The 27,350-nt window shown below is 42.7% G+C and overlaps 1 long non-coding RNA gene across 14 annotated transcripts in view; it reads right to left on the reverse strand.

The window, feature by feature from the left end:
- Window positions 1–27,350, reverse strand: part of LOC123782809 (uncharacterized) — a 146,450-nt gene that overhangs the window by 44,229 nt on the left and 74,871 nt on the right. For 12 of the 14 annotated variants that reach the window (XR_015724800.1, XR_015724790.1, XR_015724793.1 and 9 more), the window contains one exon: window positions 50–26,716. This is a non-coding gene — a long non-coding RNA (uncharacterized LOC123782809). The remainder of the gene's footprint in view (window positions 1–49; window positions 26,717–27,350) is intronic. The other 2 variants (XR_015724799.1, XR_015724797.1) reach the window with 2 other exon arrangements.

The raw sequence follows: 27,350 nt of genomic DNA on the forward strand, positions 1-27,350 counted from the left end.
ATTTGGATATATTGGGTTAAATAAAATATAGTATTAAAATTGATCTTACCTGTTTCCTGTTACTTTTTTAATGTGGCTGCTGCAGAATGTCAGATCATATATGTGGTTGGTATTCAATTTCCATTGTCCACAGTGGTGCTCTGGAGGGCTAGGTAGAAGTATCGGTTAGCAAGGGTTCGTGGTGGCATTAGGGGTCCAGAAAGAAAAGTTAAAAATTCAGGGTGCAGTTTTAAGCTTAATAAAGCACAGATGGACTAACAGGGGAACTGAGGCTTTGGCCACTGAAATGGGGTGAGCTTACATTGTTGGGATGAGGGACCACTGTGGCTCCGCGGGCCTAGGACTCCCCAGAGGTAGGCCACCTCGACTTTGACCTCATGACTCCAGGTGTCATGGACACTGGCCTGGCTCAGAGACTATTCTGATGAATCTTCCAGGGGGAGGCTCTCCATGAGGCCATCAACTCCCTGGGGTGGAAGGAAGGTGCTGACACTTCTGCTGTCTGCCTCCTTGCTTCTTCGAGTCAGGTCAATTCTACTCAGGAGGACCAATAACCCTCTCTGAAGCAATTCTTGTCCCCTCTAATCAAATACATTATAAGTTTGTGTTTTCAACTGGATAAAATCCTAAGGCTGCCTGATTTGAGCCAGAGGCCCCAGTGCCCATCTCATTGGACAAATAATAAGCCTTCCTTCTCTTCTGTTTGCTTTTCTAGATACTAAGAGGCAACAGATAGAATTAATTCCTTTTACTGAGAAAATTTCAAATCCATTTGTAAACACTCGCTTGGTTCTTAAATGGTGCTTGAGACGTGATATATCATTAAAGGCTGTTTAGATTTCACTTAAGCAAGAAGCTTCTGAGGCAGGCAAGAGTGATGCTGCTGGAGGTGTGTGTTTACAGATCTTATTAAGGACTGTAAGCACCTAGCAGTGCCCACCGGGCCTCAGTTGGCAAATACCCAGAGCACGAAGCAGGAAGCTACACAGGAGAGGCTGGTGGGAGTTGAGCTTCCCAGAAAAGTAGGAAGAAAGGAAGGATGAACAAATAGCAGGAGAGACTGGAAACGGCCACAGAAAGTGTGGCTCCAGGCTATTGCTGCCACCGTGACCTCATGGAGGGGTCCCAGCCATGGCGAGCTGGGGATCCTGGGTCCTGCGAGAGTGGGACTTGGAGAGGTGAAGTCCCCAGGATGTCCCAATGCTGTGCCTTCCCTGCCAAGCAGCTCTCACCCCAGAAGGGACCTCCTAAACCTCTCCAGGGACCCCATGTCCCTGTTGGCCCTTCCCTGGCAGGCCTCTGTCCCTTTCTGTGCCATTTCACAGGATGAGGTTCCTTTGGCAAAACACAAGCGATGAGATGGTGACTATTAGCCTCTCAGTGTCTCTAGTTTGGCCCCTCCCAGAGTTTGCTAAGGATTCTGTCTCTTTGTTTACCCACTCTCTACTCTCCACCAATGTCCTGCTCTGCCCCACGGGTCCTCAGGCTTCTGTGATAGAACATGACAGGGAGTGGAGGAGGTCAACAAGAATTGTGTGAGGTGAGCACTGGAAGAGGCTGGGAAAGATTGTAATGAGAGCCAAGGGAGCCAACCGGAGGGCTCCATGTTGAGAATGGGGCTGGAGCCTCTGTGCCACATTCTGCCACACTGTGGCACATTATTGGTGTGGGAGGGAGGACAGCTGGGCCCTCTGGGTCTTGGACCTAGGATGCACACCTCTGAATTTCAGATTACCAAAAAAAATCAAACTATGCATGGCCTGAAAGTTCATTTCTTCCAGAAGTGCACGAAGGCTGCATTCAAGGTGTAAAGACCTGAGGCAAGCATCAGTTAAGAGGGCTCCCAGAATACCCCCAGAGCCACAAGGACACTGTGGAGACCTCATTAGGGTTGGAAGTAAATTTGGGGGCTGAGATGTTCAGTGACACATTGTACTTGGAGCACTGGTATCACATGTGTGACTGACGATGCAATGTGCCTGTCCAATGCCCATTACCGACCCTTCTCTCTCCCTGACAGAACCCCTCGGAGTAGCAATGTACCAGCTAGAAAATGTCATTCTGCAATCTCCCTCACAGCTGAGAGTGAGTGCTCATGTGCCAATGAGACACGGAAGAGTCTACAGTAGAGATCTGGGTGTGTTATGTTCCCATAGATGGCCCCGCCTGTATCCCCTAGTCACTTTCCTGCCTGGGATGTAAACAAGAAGCTGGAGAGGGAAAAGCCACTGTTGCATTACCAAATGGTGAGCTTGAGAATGAATTCGTAAGCAGAGAACAGCAGAAAGGAAAGAGGAGGAGCTTGGGGTATAAATGCCACCATGCCGTGGCCACCCCACGCCTGGCCTCTTTTTTTTTTTTTTTAAGATTTTATTTATTTATTAGAGACAGAGAGACAGCAAGAGAGTGAACACAAGCAGGGGGAGTGGGAGAGGGAGAAGCAGGCTCCCCGCTCAGCAGGGAGCCCAATGCGGGGCTCGATCCCAGGACCCTGGGATCCTGACCTGAGCCGAAGGCAGACACTTAACGACTGAGCCACCCAGGCACCCCCCACACCTGGACTCTTATCCCAGATGGCCAGCTCCATGAAAAATAAAGAGATCCTCCTCCCTTAAGTTATTCCCTTTCAGATTTCTATAGCTATATCTTAACAGACATGACACTATGTGCATTCACTAAAGTAGAAGAATTCTAGAACATTCATTTAAATTGCCAGCTCCACAAGCACCCAGGGTCTTAAGAATTCATTGTTTGGGGCTGCCGGGAGTTAGTCAGTACCAATGAACCCTGTGCCCTGCCCCCAAAGCCATGGCCTGGGAATATCAGTCAGGTCTCCATTTCCTGTCACTTACTATGGAAGCATTGGCATGAAATTTAAGGAATCAGGGGAAAGTAGTATCCCAGGGTTTGTAGAAAAGGATTTAGAGTGATGTTTAAAATACGGAATGGGAGAAGATATTTGCAAATGTCTTATCAGATAAAGGGCTAGTATCTAAAATCTATAAAGAACTTATCAAACTCAACACCCCAAAAAGCAAATAATCCAGTCAAGAAATGGGCAGAAGACATGAACAGACATTTCTCCAAAGAAGACATACAAATGGCCAACAGACATGAAAAAGTGCTCAACATCACTTGGCATCAGGGAAATACAAATCAAAACCACATTGAGATACTGGTCAGAATGGCTAAAATTAGTAAGTCAGGAAACAAATGGTGGCGAGGATGTGGAGAAAGGGGAACCCTCCCACACTGTTGGTGGGAAGGCAAGCTGATGCAGCCACTCTGGAAAACAGTATGGAGGTTCCTCAAAAAGTTGAGAATAGAGCTACCCTATGACCCAGCAATTGCACTACTGGGAATTAACCCCGAAGATACAAATGTAATGATCCGAAGGGGCACCTGCACCCCAATGTTTATAGCAGCAATATCCACAACAGCCAAACTATGGAAAGAGCCCAGATATCCATTGGCAGATAAATAAATAAAGAGGATGTAATACACACACACACACACACACTAGAATATTACTTAAGCCATCAAAAAGAGTGAAATCTTGCCATTTGCAATGATGTGCATTGAACTAGAGGGTATTATGATAAGCAAAATAAATCAATCAGAGAAAGACAATTATATGATCTCACTCACATGTGGAACTTAAGAAACAAAACAGAGGATTATAGGGAAGGGAAGGAAAAATAAAATAAGATGAAAACAGAGAGGGAGGCAAACCATAAGAGATTCTTTAACTCTAGGAAACAAACTGAAGGTTGCTGGAGGGGAGGGGGGTGGGGGGATGGGGTAATTGGGGGATGGGCATTAGGGAGGGCACTTGGTGGAATGAGCACTGGGTGTGTTATATGCAACTGATGAATCACTAAACTCTACCTCTGAAACTAATAATACACTCTACGTTAGTTAATCAGATTTAAATTTTAAAAAAAGAAAGTTTAAAGGGCAAGAACAAGGGTCACTCGGAAGACCTCTTTAGCACATAGTACAGAAGAACGTTAAGAATTCCTGTAAATCAATAACATAGATACAACCCAACAAAACCGTGATTTTTAACTTTAAAAAATAAAAAAAGAATGATGTTTAGAAGGCATCAGAGAAACACTGTAAGGATGAGGTGGCCCTGAGACAGAGAGCTGCTAGCCCCCGGACAGCTGATGTGGCCTCGCACTGCAGGATATATTCACAGACTCAAAGCCATAGCTACTGAAAGGTCTGTGTGTGGACAGGGCTTGAGGCCCAACAGCCGTATCATTATGTGCGCTAGGGAGACAGAACCCACAGGTTATATGAACAGAGATAACTTAATACAAAGAGTTGTTAACCAGGTGTAAAGTAGTTAACTTGGTGCTGGAAGGAGTAACAAGAGCCAGCTACCGCAGGAAGCAGCTACTGTGCCTGGGACCAGAGGAACAAAGGGAAGAGGCTGGAATTATTAAAACTTTGAAAAGTAGAGAAGGAGACCCTTGAGCTGAAACTCAAGCCATTGGCATCAGGGGCACCAGCCCGCGACGGGTCTCTGTGGCCATGAGGGACGCAAGGTGTGTAAGTCCAGTTTCGTGAGAGCTGGAGAAACTGCAGATGGGAGTCAGCAGCTGGGACAGAAAGGAACTGCCTCTGCTGGGGTGAAGGGGCCTCCTGGGGAAGGGAGCCTCTTCCCTCCCCCTCCTCCAGCCTTGTGGCAGCCTTCCAGCACCCCCTACTGGAAAGCCCAAAGCAGCTGGCAGAGCAGGAGTGCACCCGCTGAGTCCCAGCTCCAGCATCACAGAGCACACGGGGAGGAGGAGCTTGGGGGTGAGAGACAATTATTTAATAACTTGCACAAGGTCCCTGTAGGAGATACTCTACAAACAATGTTTCCTCCTTCTTCTGAAAGAGGCTAATCAATAGAGACCAGAAAATAAGTCTTAGAGGCTCCAAAGCATCTAAACCCATGGAGGGGAGGAGGCAAGGAGGGAGTTGCAAGCAGTCAGAAATCAATAAGCCGCATTAATCTTGATTCCCAGGAACCACCCCATCTCCCTATTGGCACATCGAATCAGGACAGAGGAAGCAGGAAAAGGACTGGATGCTTGGCAGGAAATAGCAGCTCAGGCTGAAGGAGGTCAGCCAGAGCAGGCTGGAGAAGCCAAGAGAGGCCACTGGGGCTTCACACCTCAGAAACGGAGCTTAACCAGGCTTGGTTCCAGTGGATGGAGATAAGCTGGTCCTTGGCCAACACTGATTGAAGAGTTGGCCTGTACTGTGCTTCCAAGGCAGAAGAGGGGCCCAAGCTGAAATCCTGCAGACGTGGGCGCTGGCCCCATGGCATGTCCTGGACTTGATTCAGGAGGTGAGGATAGTTCAACAATTGCTTTGGTTGTGACAACTGGAAGGGTCAAGTGGTTTCAAGTTCTCAGGGTCCCTTTAAACGCCTCACAGCAGAGACATTGGTCTTGGAGGGGAAGGAGATTAAATGCTTTCTCCCAGTGTTATGGGCTTGTTCATCCCCTGGTCCTGAGGTTGGTAACAAGAGTATGCGTGAACTCAACCAGGCACCTGGAGGCCCCAACAGACTAACACATATTCAGAGTAAAGGAAGACAGTGTTGGGAGGAGGGGCATGTGAGCACGAGCAGAAGGAGGTGATAAGGAGCTCACTGAGTAACTGAACGTCTTTTGCAGAGTCTATTATATTGTTTAAGCGCTGATGGAATAAAAACACTAACTTTAGGGGCGCCCGGGTGGCTCAGTCATTGAGCGTCTGCCTTCGGCTCAGGTCATGATCCCAAGGTCCTGGGATTGAGTCCTGCATCAGACTCCTTGCTCAGCAGGGAAACTGCTTCTCCCTCTGCCTGCAGCTTTCCCTGCTTGTGCTTTCTCTCTCTGTCTCTCTCTGACGAATTAATGAATTAAATCTTTTAAAAAAAATACTAACTTTACTATATAATGCAGCTTTGCCCCAGCCTCCAGCCCATGCTCACTGACTAGCATTCAGGCCTGGCCTGACCCAGTTTCTCCCCCTCCCCACCCTCCAGGGTCCCCAATCTTGCCATACCACTACTAGGGCTTTTGTGTGGGAGAAAGGAAAGGGAAAAGAGACAGACACAGAGGATGGGGCCCCTGGGGGTGAGAGCCCATGGCTGTGTTCAGGGCTTTTGAGGACCAAGCCCTGGGGAACAGCTGCACGGAGGGAACAATGTAAGAAGGAAGAAAAGGAGAATTTTAAAAGTATTGCCAGAGACCATGCTTTCCCTTTATGGGCCCACAGATGTACAAGAAAAAAACATAAATTGTTTTGAAATTACTTTTGGCTGTAGAAGCTGTGTTCTTTTAACCACAACACTGCTTTGGGAATAAACCACGGGAGTGGGGGCTCTATAGTAGTCATAAAACCCGTCTAAAAGCCCCTCAGAGATATAGGAACTGTCGGAGAATCCCCTAAGCCTTTTCTACTTCTATTTCCAGGCCATTTCTTTGGCCGGGCTAGCTCTGGGCTTAGCCTTCCTACTGCTACCCTCCTAGACTCAGCTCCTTCCCTCTCATCCTTCCAATCAGTTCTCTGTCCTTTGGGGTCCCTTCCCCAGCCTGACTATGGAGACAAACAGTGTCCCAGGCCTCCCATGCCGTTCCACAGGCCAACCCAGAGGACTTTCCCTATTTAAGGAATAAACTGGTACTGTCCCTATAGGCATGGACACTGCTCTTTCCCTAGGGTAGTTGTCATCAACAAATTGCAACACACACATATACACAGGCACTGTCCTAGACATAAGTCTGCCAAGCAGAACAGTAAAGGGCAAGAGCAATGGCTCGGGTGACACCTTTGTCTCACATGAGTCCATGGCTTCTCTGAGTCTCCCAGCTGGGAGATGAGGCCCTGACGCTCGCTGGAACATCATCTCTTCCTTGTAAGAAGAATGTAATCCAGGGCCTCATGTGGAATTCCGGTCCCACCTTCTGGGAGGAAGAAGGTGCACTTGGGAAAAGTACCCTTGGAACAACGGTGCCATTAGGAATGGAGGATTTCTGAGAACCAGGAACAGCAGAGAAAGTGACAGTGGTTGGAAACCAAAATCCAGTCTACACTTCAAGTATCCAGCATGGTTAACCTCATCCCCGGCTGTGCCTGTTACTCATCTATTCCCTTTCAGCTCTAGTATCTTGAGATCCTTCAACATTCTCACTCTACGCAACATACTTTCATTAGAAAAATTCTTTACTTTCCATCTCCCCCACCAGCCTGTGAGCTCCCTGAAGGTAGGGCCATGTCTTAGCCTTCTCTGAATGCCTGGCACCTTCCCAGCCCTGGCCTGTGCTAGGTCTTGAGTAAATTTGAGTTGAACTGAACTGACTAAGTTGGCCACTATGCCGCTCATTCTCAGAACTCTCCATCTCTGGCCTACATCAAACCTTCCTGCAACTGTCTCTTCAAAGGCAGGAACATTCCTTCCAGATGAAAGTCTTCTATTCCACTGTCACGAGCTCTTTTCCTAACTCTTGTTATACGAGTTTCCACTTCACTCGTATGGTCCTCTAAGTAGAGATATTTTCCGGTTTTAAATAAAAGAAAAGTCATCCAGCACCCAAAAGTCATCCAAAACTATCTTTGTGTGATGGAGAGGACACTCAATGGGGTGTCAGGACACTCGAGTGACAGTCACTGCTCTGCGGCTGATCCACAATCCAGACCCAGGCGCTCTCACGAGGCCTCCCTTCTCATTCACACAAGGACCGAGCGGGAAAAGCTGGGGTGGCAGACATATTGTCCGATGTGTCAACAATCATCTTTGTTTAGGGTTTACCTTGCATTGTCACAAGCATGACAGTGACAAGGCTTGGTTGTCAAAGTGGCCTCCGAGCAGGCACAGAGGTTGATAAGATGATAGGTCAGGGGACAAGAACAGGAATAGAGAATGGGCTGTATTTGTCCCATCTAAGGATGAGCCCAGGACAAGGAGGCCCTGAAGGAAAATGTGGGCCTGAGAGGCAGACTCTGCTCTGCTTGCCCCAGGGCTTGTCACTCCATGGGACTCCTCACTGGCCAGACTTATCTTGCTTGAACTTGTTCACCCCTCACTTCCTCTCAGCCAGTGCTTTTCAAACAAACACTTTCCTATAAAGCTTTCACTTTCGTCTGCTCTGTTACAAATGGCCCTGAAGCCAGAAGTTGCACTGCAATGAAAAGTCACTCTCAGCCCCAAATCCTGCGCGGTGCCCGGGCACACCTTCAGGAGCCTGGCACATCCCACCCTCCCCGCACGGCTGCCCCACGCTCTCCCTGATTCGTAAATCTCAGAAAACAATGAGGGCCTGCTCAGCTCTGTGCTCCCAACCTCGGAGAAATCACAGAAAGGAAAGGAAGCCGGTGTTAAAAACAGCCAGCAACCAGCCAATGCTTCATAGCAGGAGCGGAAAGGAGCTGACTTCAGTAACTCAGCAACCAGTCACTCGCCAAGAACGGAGCACATGGTCTGCACTACGGGGAGTGTGAAACGACTTCTTTCCCACTGCCTTATTGGAACATTCCCCAGCGACAGCAATCACTCACCCTCCCAAAGAGACAGGCTAGGAGAAACAACAAAGGAGAGAGGACAGGCAGGATTGCACAGGGACGTGCAAACACACATGGGCACACCCAGAAACTCAAACACAAACACCCCAGTAAGCACACACTCAGTCCATACAGATCTCAGGTGCCTGTTCACAGACACGCTTCGATTCAGAAACACACCAGCATTCCTCCTTTTGGACCGACGCAGCCTCAAACACACAGATGTTTAGTTCCAGACCCAGGCACACCACAGGCCCCAACACTCTTGGGCATATCACACCTGGGCCCACAGAGCCCAGAGAAATATACAGACACTCAGAGAATAAAAAAAGAAAGTATAAAGATAGGCAGAGCCACCTTAAACTCCCAACACTCAGGTGCAGAGGCGGCAAAAGGGTTTCCAAGAGGGGAGTGACAGTGACAGTGACGTGTCAGACTTATAGCTCTGTGATTACCTTTAGGGACAGTGGGGGGGGGGGTTGATGGAGATGGGGAGTAGGAAGGGCTTTTATTCTACTCATTGGGGATGAGAAATGAGCAGGATTTGAGCTGGGGCCTCAAAGCAAGGGATTCCAGAGACGTTTTTAGCTGAAGTCCCTGAATTGAAGAAATTCAATCTACCTAGAAAAGGGGATGAAGAGACTGTGTCTTGGGCTTCTGGCTTGGGCAACAGGCTGTCACTCACTGCGATGGGCAATACTGGGTAGTGGGTGGGAGGACAGCCAGAATGACCCCCATCAGTTAGGTAAATGCTGAACTGAGAGTATCCTGAGTACCAGTCCCTGGGGGCATGGCCTCTGACCAAGATTTGGGGGGCTACAGGTTACAACCTGAGCCCCGTGAGCTTTCAGATCCCTGTCCCTGGCGTTCTGTCTGTTAGAAAAAGATGGGCATATTGACAGATGACAGGCAGAGCACGGAGCCTGAGCAGGGGCCGGAGGAGCGTTGAAACCACACGTGGGTATGACTCACCTGCAAGGCTTCCGATTGACCGGTTTCCTCCAGATCTCCCAATCATTAGGGCTGCCATCAATTGGCTATGGTCTAACAGCTTGATCCTCAACTTCCCTTTGGACCCAGGCCTCTCTGGAGTCACAAAGACACTTTGGGAGGTGAAAGTCACCCTGTTCCTCAGCTGTCTCCCAGGGTTTCTTCTGCTTTGGGCGAGAAGTCAATGGCTGCCACAGGGCCTTACTTTTGCAATCATTTTTAGCCTTAACAGTGTACTTACCTAAAACTGAGGGGAGGGGTGCCTGGGGGGCTCAGGTGGTTAAGTATCTGCCTTTGGCTCAGGTCATGATCTCAGGGTCCTGGGATCAAGCCCTGCTCAGTGGGGAGCCTGCTTCTCCCTGTCCCTCTGCCCCTCCCCCCTCTCGTGCTCCCGTGCTTGCTACCTCGAATAAATAAAACCTTTAAAAAATAAAAAATATTAATTAATTAATTAATTAATTAATTAATTAATTAAGGGGGCACCTGAGCAAGGACCTAATAAATACCTAAATGCCACCTGGCCCCAACAAAACAATGGAGAACACCTTAGAGCTGGCGAACCACCTCCGGGATGAGCTCTAAAGACCAAGACTGAAGGAGAGCCTCCCTGCAAAGGCAGCAGCTAAACTGGCTGCATTTTGAACATGCAATCTTCCATGTGAAGGATGAGAGGGAAATCCTCCCCTCAAAGGCCCAATTCCTGGGAACTGGGTGTGACTTTAATAGAAACCAGATCCCCTCGGAGGAAACACCAGTGAAGTTCTGAGGGCTTCAGATGCGCTCAGCTCTTCCCAGGAGAATTTGGTTTCTGTTCAGCTTCTCCACTCCCACCTGCCCCGCCTCCAGGCCCCCTTAGCTGGGAGTCCCTGTTGTTCTTAGCACAGGGGAATAGCAGAGAGCAGGGTCCTTAAGATATCAGTCCTGTAGAGGGACGGCAAGTCTCCAGCTCTGCCTCCAGCCCCCAAAGCACCAAGCGAGTTCACCCAGACAGACAGCCAAGAGGAAGAGAGAAGGGAGAGCAGACCTGAGGATAATGCTCCGGGGAGTGAGAGGTCCTCTTTTCCCTCCCTCCTCCTTCATTCAACAGACCTCTATTAAATGATGACAGTGCAAAGCATGGGAGACAGGGAGATGCCAGGAAGGGCTGGTGGTCTGCTGGTCCAGGCAGATTTATGAACCGATATTTTAGACCGTGTGGTTAAGTGCTAATAACAGCACACACAAGGAGCAATGAAATTGCAGAGGAAATGGTCGACACCTTTGTATTTGTGTATGTTGGGAAGAGGAGTGTTATTTAGACTTCATGGAAGCAGAAGGGAATCTGGGCAGGAGAAGGAATGTGTTGGAAAGCACAGTTTGGGAGGTATGTGCTAAGGGGTCTGAACATCTGGAGCATTTGGCTGCTAATACCCAACCGCACTGGGAATTACACATCCCCAGCCCTATCAGGCAGTATGGGGAGAAGCAGCCATGGTCTTTCCAGATGCTTCCCTCCTAGGCCAGGCTGAGCCACTGGATCACCTTCCTGGGATATTTGGATTTAGGATGGAGAGAATCCATTCATCTTTAGTGGCTAAGGCTATAAGATAAAAGGGAAGCAAGGAGTCAACCCCCGAAAAGAGCACTCATAAGAGGTGGAGGGGCCCCAGCCACATTCAGGCCCTGGCTCTGGTGGTTTCTGATGCCACAGCTAAGCTGACCTTCTCCAAGGCTTAGTTGTTCAGGAGGTGCCACAGAATCCTTCCAATAAAGTCTCATCTTTGATAAACCAAGCTCTAGCTCGGTTTTCCCACTTGTAACCAGGAGGTGCTCAATAACAGTGGAGCATGGTGGAGATGGAATTCAGGGCAACAGCACTGGGATCAAGGGAAGAGGGAATGTTCTAGAGATGTTTCCAGGGCAGAGATCAAAGGCACAGGTGGAGGATGAAGAGGTAGGAGATTCTGAGATGTCATGAAACCCAAGGAAAAAGATCCTTTTAAGGAAAAAAAACTCATACTCAATGATACACTCCCAAAAAGGAGGATCGAGAGGTCCAATATTAGAAAGCAGTGATTCAGTGTAGCAATTCAGAAAGTCCTAACCCAACACCAATGGATTAAGTAGGAAATGTGAGGAAAGGAACTTAAAAAAATGATAATTTACTCAGCTTCATGTCCACTAAAAACATCAGCCAGTACTATTTTTATCCTATAATTCTGGTGTCCAATGTTGTCACGATAATTCAACTTGATGGAAGTAAAATTGTTCTACTTTTTGACAGCAGTTTCATGTCTCCTATTTATGTTTTTTAAAATAAGTTAAATATTTTATTTCATTCAAAGAAAAATGTGCTTTTTTTTCTCATCGGCCACAATAACCCTAAGCTAATAAATCTTTTCTCAATGTATATATTTATTATGTTTTTATTTTTTGAATAGTTAACACATACACACGACTTCTTAAAAAGCTCATAGAGCATAAAAGAGTATGAAGTAAAACACGATTCTCTTTGTCTTATTCATTCTCCCATTAAAAGCAGTTACCAATGTCTTGCAAGTATTTCCAGAGGCAGTCTATGCGCAAGAATATAGGTATATGCGTGGTTGCCAGAGGGGAGGGAGGGAGGGGGATGGGCGAAGTGAGTGGGAGACAGAGGTTTCCAGTTATGGAATGAATAAGTCACAAGAACTAAGGGTCCAGCACAGGGAATATAGTCAATGGTATTGTAATGGTGTTGTATGGCGACAGATGGGAGCTACGCTGGTGGTGAACGTAACATAACGTATCAAGTTGTAGAATCACTATGTTGTACACCTGAAACTAACATCGTGTGTCAATTATACTCCAGTAAAGAAACAATAATAACTTTATTTATTTTTTTATTGAAGCGTAATTGATGCACGTGTTATATTAGTTTCAGGTGTACAACGTAATGATCCGACAACTCCATATATTACTCAGTGCTCATCATGATAAGTGTAGTCACCATCTGTCACCAAACAATATTATTATAATCTTATTGACTATATTTCCTATGCTGTACTTTTCACCTCCAGGATTTATTTATTTGGTAACTGGAAGTGTATACCTCTTAATCCCCTTTATCAGTCTCATCCATTCCCCCTCACCGCACACACCTGCCCTCTGGCAAACATCAGTTTCTTCTCTATATTTAAAAGTCTGTTTTTTGTTTGTCTCTCTTTTTTTTTTCTTTCTTCATTTGCTTTGTTTCTTAAATTTCCCACATGAGTAAAATCATATCGCATTTGTCTTTCTTTATCTGACTTATTTACTTAGTATTATACCCTCTAAGCCCATCCATGTTGTTGCAAATGACAAGATATCATTCTTTTTAGGGTAATACTCCATTGCACACACATCTTTGTCCATTCATCTATCGATAGCCACTTGGGCTGCTTCCATAATTTGGCTATTATAAAAGACGCTGCAATAAACATAGGGGTGCACGTAACTTTTTGAATTAGTTTTCTTTGGGTAAATACCCAGTTGTAGATCCTAAGTATTTCTATTTTTAATTTTTTGCAGAACCTCCATACTGTTTTCCAGTGTCTGTACCAATTTGCATTCCCAACAGTGCATGAGCATACAAAAGAATGAAACTAGACCACTTTCTTATACCATACACACACACACAAAAAATCAAAATGGATTAAAGACCTAAATGTGGGACCTGAAACCATAAAATTCATAGAAGAAAACATAGGCAGTAATTTCTCTGACATCAGCCGTAGAAACATTTTTTCTAGCTACATCCCTCAGGCAAGGGAAACAAAAGCAAAAATCAACTATTGGGACTATAGCAAAATTAAAAGCTTCTGCACAGGGAAGGAAACCAACAACAAAACAAAAAGGGAACCTACTTAATAGGAGAAGAGATTTGCAAATGATATGTCTGATAAGAGGTTAATATCCAAAATATATAAAGAACTTATACAACTCAACTCCAAAGTGATAAATAATCTGATTAAAAAATAGGCAGAGGATCTGAATAGATCTTTTCCGGAAAAGACATACAGATGGCCAACAGACACATGAGAGGATGCTGGACACTAATCATCATCAGGGAAATGCAAATCAAAACTGCAATGAGATACCACCTCGTACTTGTCAGAATGGCTAGAATCAAAAAGACAAGAAAACTTTAAAAAGTAATATAGGTATCTGCATTCCTTTTTGGCATGCTATACACTGTTCCTTGTCTTGTTTTTTCTACTTATTCTAGCTCTGCGATTGTTCCATACCTGTGCCTATATATGAGCCTCTCATTCTGAAAAGGCTGTATGGTATTTTCTTGGATTGATTTACCATATTTTATTTCATTAGACCCCTATGGATGAACTTTTAGGTGGTTTCTGTATTTTGCTAATAAATCAGGCATGTAGTCAGTGTTCTTTCTTTGGCTCTACTACGGGACCAACCCCTATAATTGAAACTGCTAAATTAAAGGGAATGTGCCTTTACAATTTTGATAGTTAGGCTGCCAGGTCTACCAACAATTCATGAGAGTGATGGTTACATGACAGTCTCACCCAGCACAATGTGTCACCGGGCTTTTGCTCTTTGTGAATTGATGTTATAATGTGGGAGTAAAGGGTCAACCTCAGACCTGGGCTAATGGGACAGGGACCTCAGAGTCCTGTTTCTCCAGGAAGGACAAAGTTAAGCAAATGTGGAATGTTGTGCCTGCCTCACACGCAGTGTGGCACTGCCCTTGGCCTGGGGGAACTGTGAACCCACATGCAACCTCAGGCTACCATGAGGACAAGGGTATAAAAGTGAGTGTCAAAGGATCCACACAAACCTTGATGCTTGCCTGTGTAGGAAGTTGCTTGGTCTTCTGAGGGGATGAGGATGTGTGCAGCTATATGGATGAGGGAGCAGAAGGCTAGCTGAGAAGAAAGCAGACACCCCGCAACCCCCAGTCCTGAGTATGACTTGTGTGACTTGTGTGACATTCTTCCAGGAAGCTTCCAAATGTCTTAATGTTAATGTTTGACGGGAGGGAAAAACCTTAACTTGACAAAGGCAAGGCCTCTGTTATCTTGTAGATCCTCTTTAGCATATGAAAGTTCTTTTGAAAACCTCCCTTTTTCCTTACCTCCCTCAACCCCATAGTATATAACTAATTACTCCTCACAACCCCGGGGGCAGCTCTTTTTGCCCAGGGCTTTAATAATTCTTCCTGTCTCCTTGCTTTCATAAAACCACCATTTTGCACCAAAGATGTCTCAAGAATTCTTTCTTGGTGGTTGGCTCCCGACTTCACCCCACCGAACCTCACCTATATTCCAAAATCACATCAATATGACCTGTCCCCTGCATCCCTTCAGAATCTGAGTGACGTCAGTATTAGTTTAAAACCTACCGTAACTCACGAATCTATGCACGTGCACAAATCAATAGTTTAAATTTACACTCTCTTTATTATGAGTGAGGTTGAGCATTTTCCCTACAAGTTCAAAGACTATTTTTTTATCTACTTCATGAACTATCTATCATGTTCTTTGCCTACTATGGAGGTAATGTTTATATTCTTGATTTATAAATGCTCTTTATATGTTACAGAATGGGTCGCTTTATCATATGTGTTGCAAATATTTTTCCAGTTTTTCATTTGTCTTCTGACCATGTTTACAGTATTTTTTACCATGAAGAATCATTTCATTTTATGGTTACGCTTCTCCATCTTGTCTCTTAAGACTTGTGGATTTTATGAGGGCTTGTCAAAGGTCTTTTTTATTTTAAGTTTATAAAAGTTTTATTTCATGTTTCCTTCTAGTTCTTTTATTTTATTTTTCTTTTCCCCCCTTATTTTTAGTACTCAATATATCCAGAATTTTTATTTTGATATAAAGAGTTTGGTAAAATCCAACTTTATTTTTTCCAGATTATTCCCTAAGTCAGTGCCTTGATAATAAAAGCTTTCATACTCTACCACAAGGCACTGTTATAAGCTCTTTTTCAGAGTTAGAAATATTAGACTTTCAAAATGCTTACAATTTTTCTCAGCAATATAGAACAGATTATGCCAGTAGAAAGCTACAGACATCTAATGCTCTAGTCCACCTTTTTAATAACTATTCCTAAAATGCACAGTATAAAAGGATTTGTAAATTTTCAAAAGGTATTGAGATTGTAATTTAGGTAAACATCTGCCAGATGTGCAAAGGATTGTCCAGTAGCCAATACAAGATATAAAGAAAAGTGCCCGTCCACCCACCCCCACGCATACCTCTTTCTCAAAAAGAAGAGGCTTTCCCTGACCAGATGGGAGGACACAACCAGACAGGAAAGGAGTCACTCTGAGGCTCCAAGGTGTGAATCTACAGGCTTCCTCTCCACATGTGTAGTTTTTTCTCCCCCAGAGAATTCTAGACAATTTAGTTCAAAGACACTATTTCTCAATCACATAAACCAAAGGTATAAGTGGGTTTGGGGTTAAGTCTCTACCCATGGTAAAGAGGTCAGTAGTAAGCAAGGGCTGGACTTTGGAGAGCCTGGTGAGTAGGACACAGATGGGTATGCAGTTAGGGGGCAGAGATGGGAAGTGGCGAGCATGACTTCTTCAGTCCTGTCTTATAGAAACAAAGCTACATTTTAATTCACATTTTTTAAATGTGAATGCCCTTGAGAGCAAATAACAAAAAAATGGAAGCAAGACAGTCCTTAGTTCAATAGATTAACACATCATAAGTAATTGCTAAACATCATCAAACATGGTTGGGGACTGTGCACACCAGCCATCCCACAGCTTAAGATCTGGGATGATGATTCTAATGGCAACAAAATAAATGTGAAACAGTCAATGCAAATTGATCCACCAGCTAATGAGGAAACAGCAGACCAGGATAGACCTTTTACCTTCTAAGGAAAAGTGGGGAAACATCACAGTTTATAGGAAGATGTATGGTATTGGTCAGGGATCTTGGTTGCATTAAATGGAAAGCAGTTGTAATCACCTTAAGCAAAACAGGAAACTTAGACGTAACTGATGGCTAGGGGATAAGGGTTGAGAAGAGGCTGAAACCAGCAAATTCAGAGACCCAAAGAGCAGAATGCAGCAGTTAGACTCTTATTTAAATGCTACACAAATTGCCTGGCTGATTTAAGTGAAAATAAATTTGCTGGCAGCATCTTTGGGGGCCCCAGAATTGACAAAGACTGGAGAATCTGGCTCAGAAAATGGTCAGGATCAAGGAGAAAAGGTGACACCAGACATGTGAATTCTTCCCACAGGATGAGTCTGAAGATGGCACATCTGCCTCAGAAGCTAAACTCTGGGTGCCTAAGTGTCACACCAGTTCCAAGTGAGAGCAACCCAAAGCTGGTACCATCACTTCCACCCCTGGAAACTGGCCAGGGCTGTCACCACTGTAGACAACCCATGAATCCTCTTACTGGCCCAGGTATTAGCATCACTAGCTTCAGAATCTAGGTAAGTCCATCTTATTGGCCAAGTCATGTGTCCAGCTCCTGGCTTCTTGCAGGACCTGACACTTCATATTTGACTTTTTAGCTTCCACTGTCGTAGATTGACTCAGCACCCTCACCAGGACTATACACTGGGCAGTGAAGGAAATAGACAAATGACCACTCAACACCCTACATGAATGTCTGGGAAGGACATCATAGCGACTCGTGCTGAACACCAATATTGTCACCCCTGGACACCACTACTATTGCCCCTAAAAATCATTTGGAACCAAGTCCTGGCTGCCAGAGGAAGGGACAGAGGGAGCATCAAACCCTCAGGCTTCCAAAGAAAAAGACAAACAATAAATAAAAAAGAGAATATAGCACCCAAAATTCAGGAGGGAATATTTTTTTTAATGTTTTGGAAAAAATTTTTTTAAACCACATGCTTTGGTTTTTCATTGAAGTTCAAGAAAACATGGAATCTATAAACCAAAAGATAAAGAGAGCAGCGTCCTGGTTAAGGGAAGAATACAAAAGCATTAACAAGCGGGGCTTGAATGTAGTATTACTTTCGAGATTGCAGAAGAGAAACTAGTGAGGAGGAGGAAAGGCTCAGAAGTTTTTCCCTTAGTGCACAGAAGAGCAAAGAAAGAAAAAGGTGGAAACCACAGATGCTACGGAATGAAGAGCCACATAAACATAAGCAACACACTGGAAAGGGCGCGTGAGACGTTGAAAATAAACAATCGTCAGACATACAATAAAAGAAAACTCTGGAGAGCAGTAACAGCTTCAAGTTGTTTTCTAAGAACCAAACGTAATTAATAAGAAGGAACAACACATAAACAGGTGATGGGGGTTAAGGAGGCTCTTGTGGAGATGAGCATGGGGTGAGGGATGGAAGTGTTGAACACCTGAAACTAATAGAACACTGCTAACTCTACTGGAATTAAAAACTTAAAAAAAAAAAAAAGAACATCAATATATCTCAATATATCCCGGTGACTTTCAAAATTACAAGAATAAAGAAAAAAATTCTATGAACATGAAGACAGGGAAAATGATGGCACAAAAAACCAGAATAAAATATGAAGCTAGATTCAGACTTTTCCTTTCAATCACACCAGATGACTGCCCTATCCTTAGCAGAACACTTGCTTTAAATGTACTGGAGCCGATCTCGATAAAAATCGCACTAAGAATTTCAAAACTAAAATATAAATATTAGTAGGAAGCACTCAAATTCCATAAGCATAGCTTTGTATGAATGCTTGTTGTAAATCGGCTTAAAAGAACAAAATGGGGGCGCCCGGGTGGCTCACCTCGGTTAAGCATCTGCCTTCCACTCAGGTCATGATCGTAGGGTCCTGGGATTGAGCCCCACATCGGGCTCCCCACTCAGGGGGGAGGCTGTCTGTCTCTCTCTCTCTGTCTCCCTTTCTTTCCCTCTGCCCCTCCCCTTCCTCTCTCCCCCTACTCAAAGCTCTCTCTCTCTCAAATAAATAAAATCTTTAACAAAAAAAAAGAATAAAATGAGGGGCACCTGGGTGGCTCAGTTGATTAGGTGAAACCAACTCTTGATTTCAGCTCAGGTCATGGTCTTGGGGTTGTAGGATGGACCCAGCACGAAGCCTGCTTGAGATTCCTGCCCCACCCCCCCCTCCCCTGCTTGTGCATGAGCCCTCTCGATACCTCTCTCTTCCCCCCACCAAAAAAAAAGAGAATAAAATGAATGCCAGAATTTATTTGAAAAGAGAAAATAAAAATTAACAAAACTAATAATAATCTTAATCGAAATGGCTTTCTTAAAGAACATGAAATTTAAGGGAAAGTAAATGGGTGTTTTCCTCATGCTGAAGTTAAGGAAAAATAGATATATTAAATTTTTTGACGCTAATTGAAGGAAACTATAATGAGGTAGTTTGAATTAAATGTATTTATTTGTAGAATTTAAACCAAGTTGTGTAAATTGTAAATCATTATAAAAGAAAGAAATTTTTAAATAAAACAGTACATATAGGATTGAAACGATTGGAAGTAGGAGTGTTAAAATAAAAAACAACCTGAGACCGGCCTCCAAAATTCCCTGAGCAGATAAAACCATACAAACCAAGGTGAAGTCAGCTTATTTTGCAAGGCTAACTTGACCTGGGTCATTTCTTGCTTTTGCTTCTGGGAGTCATAGAGCAAAACTTGAACTGCTTTCCAAAACTGACAAGAAGTAACCACTAACCAATTTCCTGTCATTTAAAGAAATTCTAAGATTATAACCAAGCACTGTGCAGAATAAACAGTCACTGCTTTCTCACCATATCAGCTTCTTTATAACAATACACCCCCGAGCCTTGCTCCGTGTTTTGGCTTACGTGCTCCCAGTTCGCAAGCTGTCTCGTTGGGGTGTGTACAATCCGCTTTTACTAATCACTGCTTTGGTGATTCATTTGTTTTACTTCTGTTATTTCTGAACTTCTGATATTCCATGTCATTAGAAGTGGAATCCAAAGAAAATCCTAAGGGCTCAGGCAGGTGGGCAAACAGGTGCTGGTGCTTGTTAAAAGCAAATAATTTAAATAAATGTAAGTAAGATAAAAGTTTACACTAAGTTAATGGATATTCGGTGAAGTTCTAAATCATTTCCAAGTAAGATAAACATTAAATGCTAAATATAAGTTTATCTACTTTTGTCTTTTTAATTTTTTATAGAGAGATAAAAGATATTTGGGTCTATTAAATACACATGTTTTGTTCCACACTGAAATATTTACTACAGGGAAGAAAATACAGCTAGGAATTGTGAAATGTATTTAAAACTGCTAATCCACTACAGGGTACTGAATACAACACAGCTCACAATTGCCTAATTCCTAGTATTCACTGGAAAGCAGCGATTACCAATAGTGAAAATGTATAATCTATATGTAAAAATAAAATGACTAGAAATAATGAAGGTAAAAAAATGACTGTATATATGAAAAGCAAGTAAGGAAAATAGAATATAGTGGGGATTTTGGATAAAGAAAGATATGAAAGTCATGAGTTTTGGGGGGTTTTGTTTGGTTGGTATATTTTTGGTTTGGTTTGCTTTGGTTTTCTGGTAAAGGAAAAAAGACAGTAATTTGTCCCAAAGTAAAATGATTGTTCCAGAATAAGAAAGGGAAAAGGACAAAACCTAAATGGATATGAAAGTTGTAAAAGGTTTGTGGAAAAGGAATCTTGAGAAAGGAATTTTATGTGTGGTCAAGCTAAGATTGGGATGGATTGATTTCTTAAAAGAGAATTTTAATATCAAAAGTATACTGATGGAGTATTAGAATTTGGTTTTCTCTCTGTTAAAAGGATAAAGTGGTTTTTTTTTTTAAGATTATTCATCTGCTTTCTATTAGGAATTATAAATAAAGTTTCTTTACCTATCATGTAATCTGCCTAGGAAACAAAGATCCTGTGTTTTATGAAAATATTTCCCGTGCTTCACATTGTCTCTTTCAAACTTTGATTACTTCAAAAAGTAACTGAGACATCTCTATTAAAAGAGCTAAGGTTTTATTACAACTGTATAGCTTTCTATATTTGGCTTTGAAAGCTTTTAATTGTCACTTCGGTTGAATGAATAAGTCAATTGCATCTTGTTTTAGATCTGTAACTATGGCTATTTTTAAGGCTTTTGTCATTCAGAATTATTCTTTTACTCTCGATTCTTCTCTAAAAGCATTCAGATCAATTACAAACAAAAGTGCTTCATCCTCAAAGAGATTCACGGAAAAGACCCTAACAAGTACTTTCCAATGCAGGTCTCAGGCTTCTGGTGACTTTTAAGACTGTAACATTGAACTGGGTAAGAATTTCTAAATCTTTAATGGAAAACTGATTGAGTCATAAAGCTGCTAACCCAAGCTGAAGCAAAACAAGAATTAATTACATAAGGCTGAATGAACTGATGAAGATAATTATAATTTTTATGACTTCATTTAAAACATTGCTAGTTCTCTCTGTGATGAGAACCTTTTCACAGGCCTGGACTGAGCTCCGTGAGGACAAGAAACTCTGAACGGGGGGAAAAACCAAACCCACAAACAAGCCATTATTAGATCTTTAATGTTTTGTCTCCCAGATGCAGGATTTCCTTTTTCTCCTCTCGTTTAAGCTCTCTATAACTTACAACAATTCTGGAGCAAAGTTTGAAACATTTACCTTTTGCTCCCTACTTGATATCTCCAGAATTTGGCAACTCTTACTAAATAGTCTTGTTTTTCATGACAATGTATAAATTTGCATAAGTTCAAAAGGAATCTGTCCTCCTCCTAACAGGACACAACTGGAGAAGTCCTGGGCTTGGCTTCCTAGCCTCAAGAGGGCTTGGAAAGTCCAATCTGAAATTCCTTATGAAAAGTTCCAGCAAAGCAGATTTAAGATAGCCTATATGGTCAATCACTACTCTTGCCGCACTTACGTAAATAATCAGGCCAAGTTTATTGAAACCAGACTTAACTTACTGTGGTTACTTTTGATAGAAATGGGGATGATTATAAAGAGAAAAATTGTTTCAATAATACACCTTTGTAGATAGCAGATTCTAGCATTGTCGTCTTTGAGGTTTCGTTTTCTGCCCGTCAACTGGGCTAGATCCTGAATTCTTCCAGGTTTCCTCCAACATTTGGCTAGAACTCTCCCAACTAACATTTTCCATTTCCTCTCACTCTTCTGACTTGGAATCACTGTAAAAGTAAAACTGCCCTTTTCCTGAAGCCATGCGATTAAAGCTGGATAACTTGATATAACTTTCAGAGAAATCAGCACAATAGCTCATGTGTGGACAGTCTCCGTGCCTGTTGCTATGCAGCCACTCCGAAAGCTCACCAGGGACGTTGCCACTGCGAACCAGGGATATCTGTCAGACCGCCACTGCCTGCCCTCACTCCATCTAAAGATGCTTAGAACCCGACATCTAGAAATCTTCTCAACTGCCTGCTCTCCAAACTCAGAAACTGAATTTATAATTTGCTTAAACTATTAACCTTTGTTTTTCTTCTGTTTCCATAGAAATGCCCCTCATTAAATTACCTGATTGCTCACATCATAATGAGACCTCACAAAGGTAAAAATTCACCTGCCGTGCTCCCTCCTAAACATCCTCGTATTCTTCCTGTCTTAAGTTAATTGTGAGGATATGTGTTTGCCAAGACACCGTGTTGTGCCTATAACCCATTCGAGTCATTCAGTTGGTTAAATCTTGGCTCCTAGAGTCTCTGCTCTGGGGAATTTCAAAATCCTTGGCTATTGTTCTCCTTGGGGTCATCATATGAACCCCTCTGGTGTGTTATATATTCTCGAGGGTTTTAAATGCCCCGCCCGTCATCTCCCACTCACGTGCCACGTGGTATCCATGAGGATCGGACAACCAGATGAAATCAGCAATAACCATATAGATGATGAAGTGACTAATGTGGGAAACAAAGGCAGAAGAAAAATTATTCAATTTCCTTACTACCTACAGCCCACTGACAAGTCCTTGAAACAGGCAGAGTGACATTCCTCTAGGGACTCAACTCTCTCGATATTAATGCTTTGCTAGGGGCAAAAGGCAATCCTAGCCTGACCCCCTCCCCCCATCCTCGATCCTGTAAGCCTACTTGAACATATAAAAGTTCCTTTGGAAACTTCCTTTTATCTCTAAACCCCCCAAGATACATATTGGCAATCATCCCCCAAACATATGGCCCACTGATATACATATGAAGGGTCTCATGACTAAGGTTTTATACAATGGTGATAAATGACCTTTTCCCAACAATAGCTAGCCCCCTCAAGGTCCTGGAAACTGTGTTTCCACATTCCTTAGAGACTTACACTATCCCTAGCCCCCTCCCAACTTGAAAGTATATAATGGGCCACGCCTCATGACCCCATTACAGCTCTTTCTGCCCACAGGTCCTGTCGTCGTGCTTTAATAAAACCACCTTTTCGCACCAAAGATGTCTCAAGAATTCTTTCTTGGCCTTCGGCTTCGAACCCTAGCGTCTTTCCTACATCAGTGATGACAGGCCCTCTGGCCTGACAACTCAACTAATGGAAACAGCAAATACGTGATTCTTCAGCCTGACTACATCGACAGCGGTAACAGGACTAACGCTATTGCTGTTGGTCATATTCGCAGCCTGCTGAGAGAATGACCAAAAGGGGTTAATTATTAAAGCCAAAACCGAACCAGAGACCAGCCTTGAAAATTCCCTGAGGAGACAAAGCCAGTGTAGTCATACAAACAAAGGGGAAGTCAGCTTATTTTACAAAACTAACTTGACCTGGGTTATTCCCTGCTTCTGGTTCTGGAAATCATAAGCAAAACCGGATCTGTCCCCAGGGTTGATATGAAGCAACTGCTGACCAATTCCCTGTCATTTAAGAAAACCCTACGATTATAACCAATCACTGTGAAGAACAAACAGTCATCGCTTTCTCAGTGTATAAACTTCTTTATAACAATATACCCCTGAGCCTTGCTCCATGTTTTGGTTTGCGTGCTCCCGGTCTGCAAACTGTCTTTTTGCCGTGTGCACAATGAACTCTTACTAGTTACTACTTCCATGATTAACTGGTTTTACATCTCTAATTTTTGAATTTTTGACAGGAGCTAGAAGTAGTTTTTTGGCAAAACAAAAAACAAGATGAAAAAATGAGATCGAAATTTCAGCTTGACAGTAAGTGTAAATTGGTTAAACACCATCCCGAAACAAAAAGACTGCCTAATGCGTATCAAAATGAAAGTGCGCCTACACCCTATTTTCAAAAATCTAAAACAAAATAACACAGAGAGTTTAAAAGTGAAAGATTGGGCAAAGGCAAACCAGACAACAAAAGCAGAGGCATGGCGCTCATATCAGACAACGTAAATTCCAAACCAACGAAAATTGTTGAACAAATAGAATTGTATTACTTTGGGTGAAGGTACACTTATAATGACATTCTTATACGAAAAGAAAAACAGCTTATACACCAGGTAAGGTAACATTAAATATAATGAAGTAAAATCCATTGGAAATAAAAGACGTCAAAAAAAAAACACCCGCTATATTACATTACATTAGCTCCTATATGACTTAGAGTCTTTGAAAGGCAAAATAGAAAAGAAACAAATAAGGCTTAAAGTAGTGGTTTTCAAACTGAGTCTGAAAAGTGTCTGTGGTGAGGGACAGTAAAGGCTACCAAAAAGGCACTTCGGACCGTCCCTCCTCATCTATCTGCATCCCACAAGACCTTGCATTTGAAAAACATAGCCTGGAGAAGACAGTGGGGTTGAATATGCTTCATTGTTTTTTAAAATTTCCATGACACTGATTAAAAAGTCAGGTTCTAAATTCAGTGTAGGTCAGTATTTAGTTTTAATGGCTGCCTGTGGTCAAAAAGCTACTTACGAAAGCCCACAGAACCACGTCAAAGAATCAAACATTGCCTGCCCTCTCTGAATCTATCTGCAAAGGGTTTTTTTTGCTGAAATTCTGTTAGTAAATTTCCATTATCCCAGCTGTCAATCAGTTATTCATGCCAAATAATTGGAAGGTGATGTGCTTTGATTTTTTTTTTAACTAAATAAGCTCAAAAACAACAACATTCTTTGAATGATTTTTAAAACAAGTTAGATTTTATTTTTAAATGAGGTTTTTGGGTGTGCATATGTGAGATGTACTGTAACGACAGCTACTGTTTTCAGCCACAAAATCAGGTACGGATGGAACATTCCAGAGACCTGCTTTCAAAATGCTTTTTCCTCAGCACCAGGTTCTGTCAAAAACCAGTTTCTCAGCTTGTGAAAACATCACCTCAACCTTGAATGGACATATTAAATGGGTTAGTTTCTTCAAAAATGTCTGCTGGGTCACCAGATGGAAAACAAATCATCAAAATTTAGAATGCTTATCTTTCTGCATGAGAAAAGAAATGTATTTCATTTTATCTTTACATTTGATGAATCTTGAAACAGAAATGTATTTCATTTTATCTTTACATTTGATGAATCTTGAAACATTTTACCATGAGATAACCTCCTCTCCTCCATGAGGGACAAATAATACCCATGGTCACGGGCTTCTCTTCTGAGTTTGTTACAAAGATTCTCCTATTTTTTTTTAAAGCTGTATCAGAAAACACTTCTGATTTCAATTTGGTGTGTTTCCTTATCGATGGTGGAGGCAACAGATAAATTTCACATGGGATACAATCCGTGACTCACCCTAGGACCCATTTTATTCCAGTAAAGCAGCTGTTCCATCTGTAACCACACTTACTCTGTTTTCCACTCCTCTCCTCCATAAAACAGTGGGGTTTTAAAAATTGTTATTAAAGAAGTAATGTACTGTTGAAAAGCTATCTTCTCTAGCACACTTAGAGAATGTATCAGGGTGGCTCACCATACATGCACAACGCGCTTTGTGCATTTAATTACTGAAAGATCGTTGTGAAGACATCCTCAACCAAGACGTCTGAACTTTCTCCCAACTGTATTTAGAAAACCTCCCATACTGAGCAGTTTGTTCCAAAACTTGTTTCTTCAAATATGTAACAATGGATTTTACCTGTTTTCAAACACTTTTTTGCTAATAAAGGAAAATACTTTTAGGTTGTTGTGATGGGGTTTTCTGGGTATAATTTCGGTGACTTTTATCCTGAAAGGAAGAACAAGAGAATCCCCTGCTGTGTGTGGCTTCTTGTCTTTTACTATTCAAACAGAAATCTGAAAACAGATTTTACATTTTTTAATACATTTGGATTGGATATCATATAACTTAAATATGGCTGAAAAAATACAGACACTGGTCTTCAGGTTCTGAATGCTTAGTTTGAAATGCCTTGCTACTACTGTAAGGGCTTCCCATTACTTACAGGCTCTCACAGTACAGTGCGCATTCAGACTTCTTGCAAGATCTGATTACATCATGGTCCTTCCACCTCTTGGTGTGACACATGAAGACTTACAGCAGGCAGAAAAGAAATGTTGTTCAGCCACTTCAGAGGTTTTGTGGGTTTTTTGCTATTGTTTACTTGTACTGGGGTCATTTTGCAAGAATCGTTATAATCCACTTTTCATTTGGAGGGCAGAATTAGTTGTGTTAAAACTAGGAAATCTTTAAATCTACCTAGCTGGGAACAGGTAAATTGTAATGTATCACAATAGGCTAAAAGCTAATAAAAACAGGATGGAGATGCCATCAACCGCCCTGTTTGGAAATGTCCACAGATCTTTTAGGAAAACTTACGGACAACACATGGCAGATAACTTTCTGGCATCCGCTATCTAAGACCCAAATAAAATTGTGTAACAAACCACCACAAAACCCTACTGACATACAACAGTAAACACTTCTTTCACTCAGAAATCTGAGCCCTCTGAGCCCATCACCTGATTTGCAGCTGGGCTTGCGCATCCATACCTCTGAGGTCAGCTGTGGGTCAGCGAGGAGGTTCTGCTGATCTCGGCTGGGCTTGCTTCCCTGTCTGAGGGTTGACTGACTCTCAGCTGGTCTCGGGTGGCCTCGGCTAAGATTACTGGAGGAACTTAGATCTTTCCACTTCTCATCTTCCAGCATATGTTCTCATGGCAACGACAGAGGGCGACAGTGAGCAAACCCAATCCTGTAGGACTCTGCTCTGTGTGTGCTTCCATACCACCAGGCAAAGCAGTCACGTGGCTGAGCTCAGAGTCAGAGTGAACTGAGTACCAGCGGCGTGGATGCAGGGAGGGGTGAAGAGTTGGACGATCCTTAGAATCAATCTACTGCAATCAAAGTGGCCATATCAAGAGTACAGTAAATATTAATAAAACTTAATTTGTTTCATTAAAATACAAAGAAATAAATGTTTTATTATTTACTTTCTAAAACCTGCATATCCTCTGAAATATGTACAAACCACTTTTGATATTATTGGTTCTCAAGGGCCTATATAGTTTAACGATTTAGTAGCTACATTGATTTATTTTTTTCCCTACTGACAATCCTTATTATTTTTAAGACCACAAATGAGATTTCAATAAATGTTAAAGAGTAAAAATTTATAGACCAAATACCCTAGCCACAAAAGAAGGCACCAAAAATTAATAGTATTCCTTTTAAAAACAAAAGGAAAGACTTGATCATTTTTAATATAACTTTTTGAAACATATGGTATCAAAAAGGAAATCAAAATCCCCATTATAAACTATTTTTTTTAAACAACGAAATGGAGAATATCACTACACATACGTACACAAGGGATGAGGCCAAATCTATCATTTAAATTTACTGCTTTAGAAAAGAGGGATAAAAGTAATGCATTATTTGACTTAAGAATTCAGAATAAGGGATGCCTGGGGGCTCAGTCAGTTAAGCTTCCATGTCAGGCTCAGGTCATGATCCCAGGACAGCCCCACA

This window comes from Ursus americanus, chromosome 6 (assembly GCF_024610735.1).
Source record: "Ursus americanus isolate L20-20 chromosome 6, mUrsAme1.1.p, whole genome shotgun sequence".
NCBI classification, from domain to species: Eukaryota; Metazoa; Chordata; class Mammalia; order Carnivora; family Ursidae; genus Ursus; species Ursus americanus.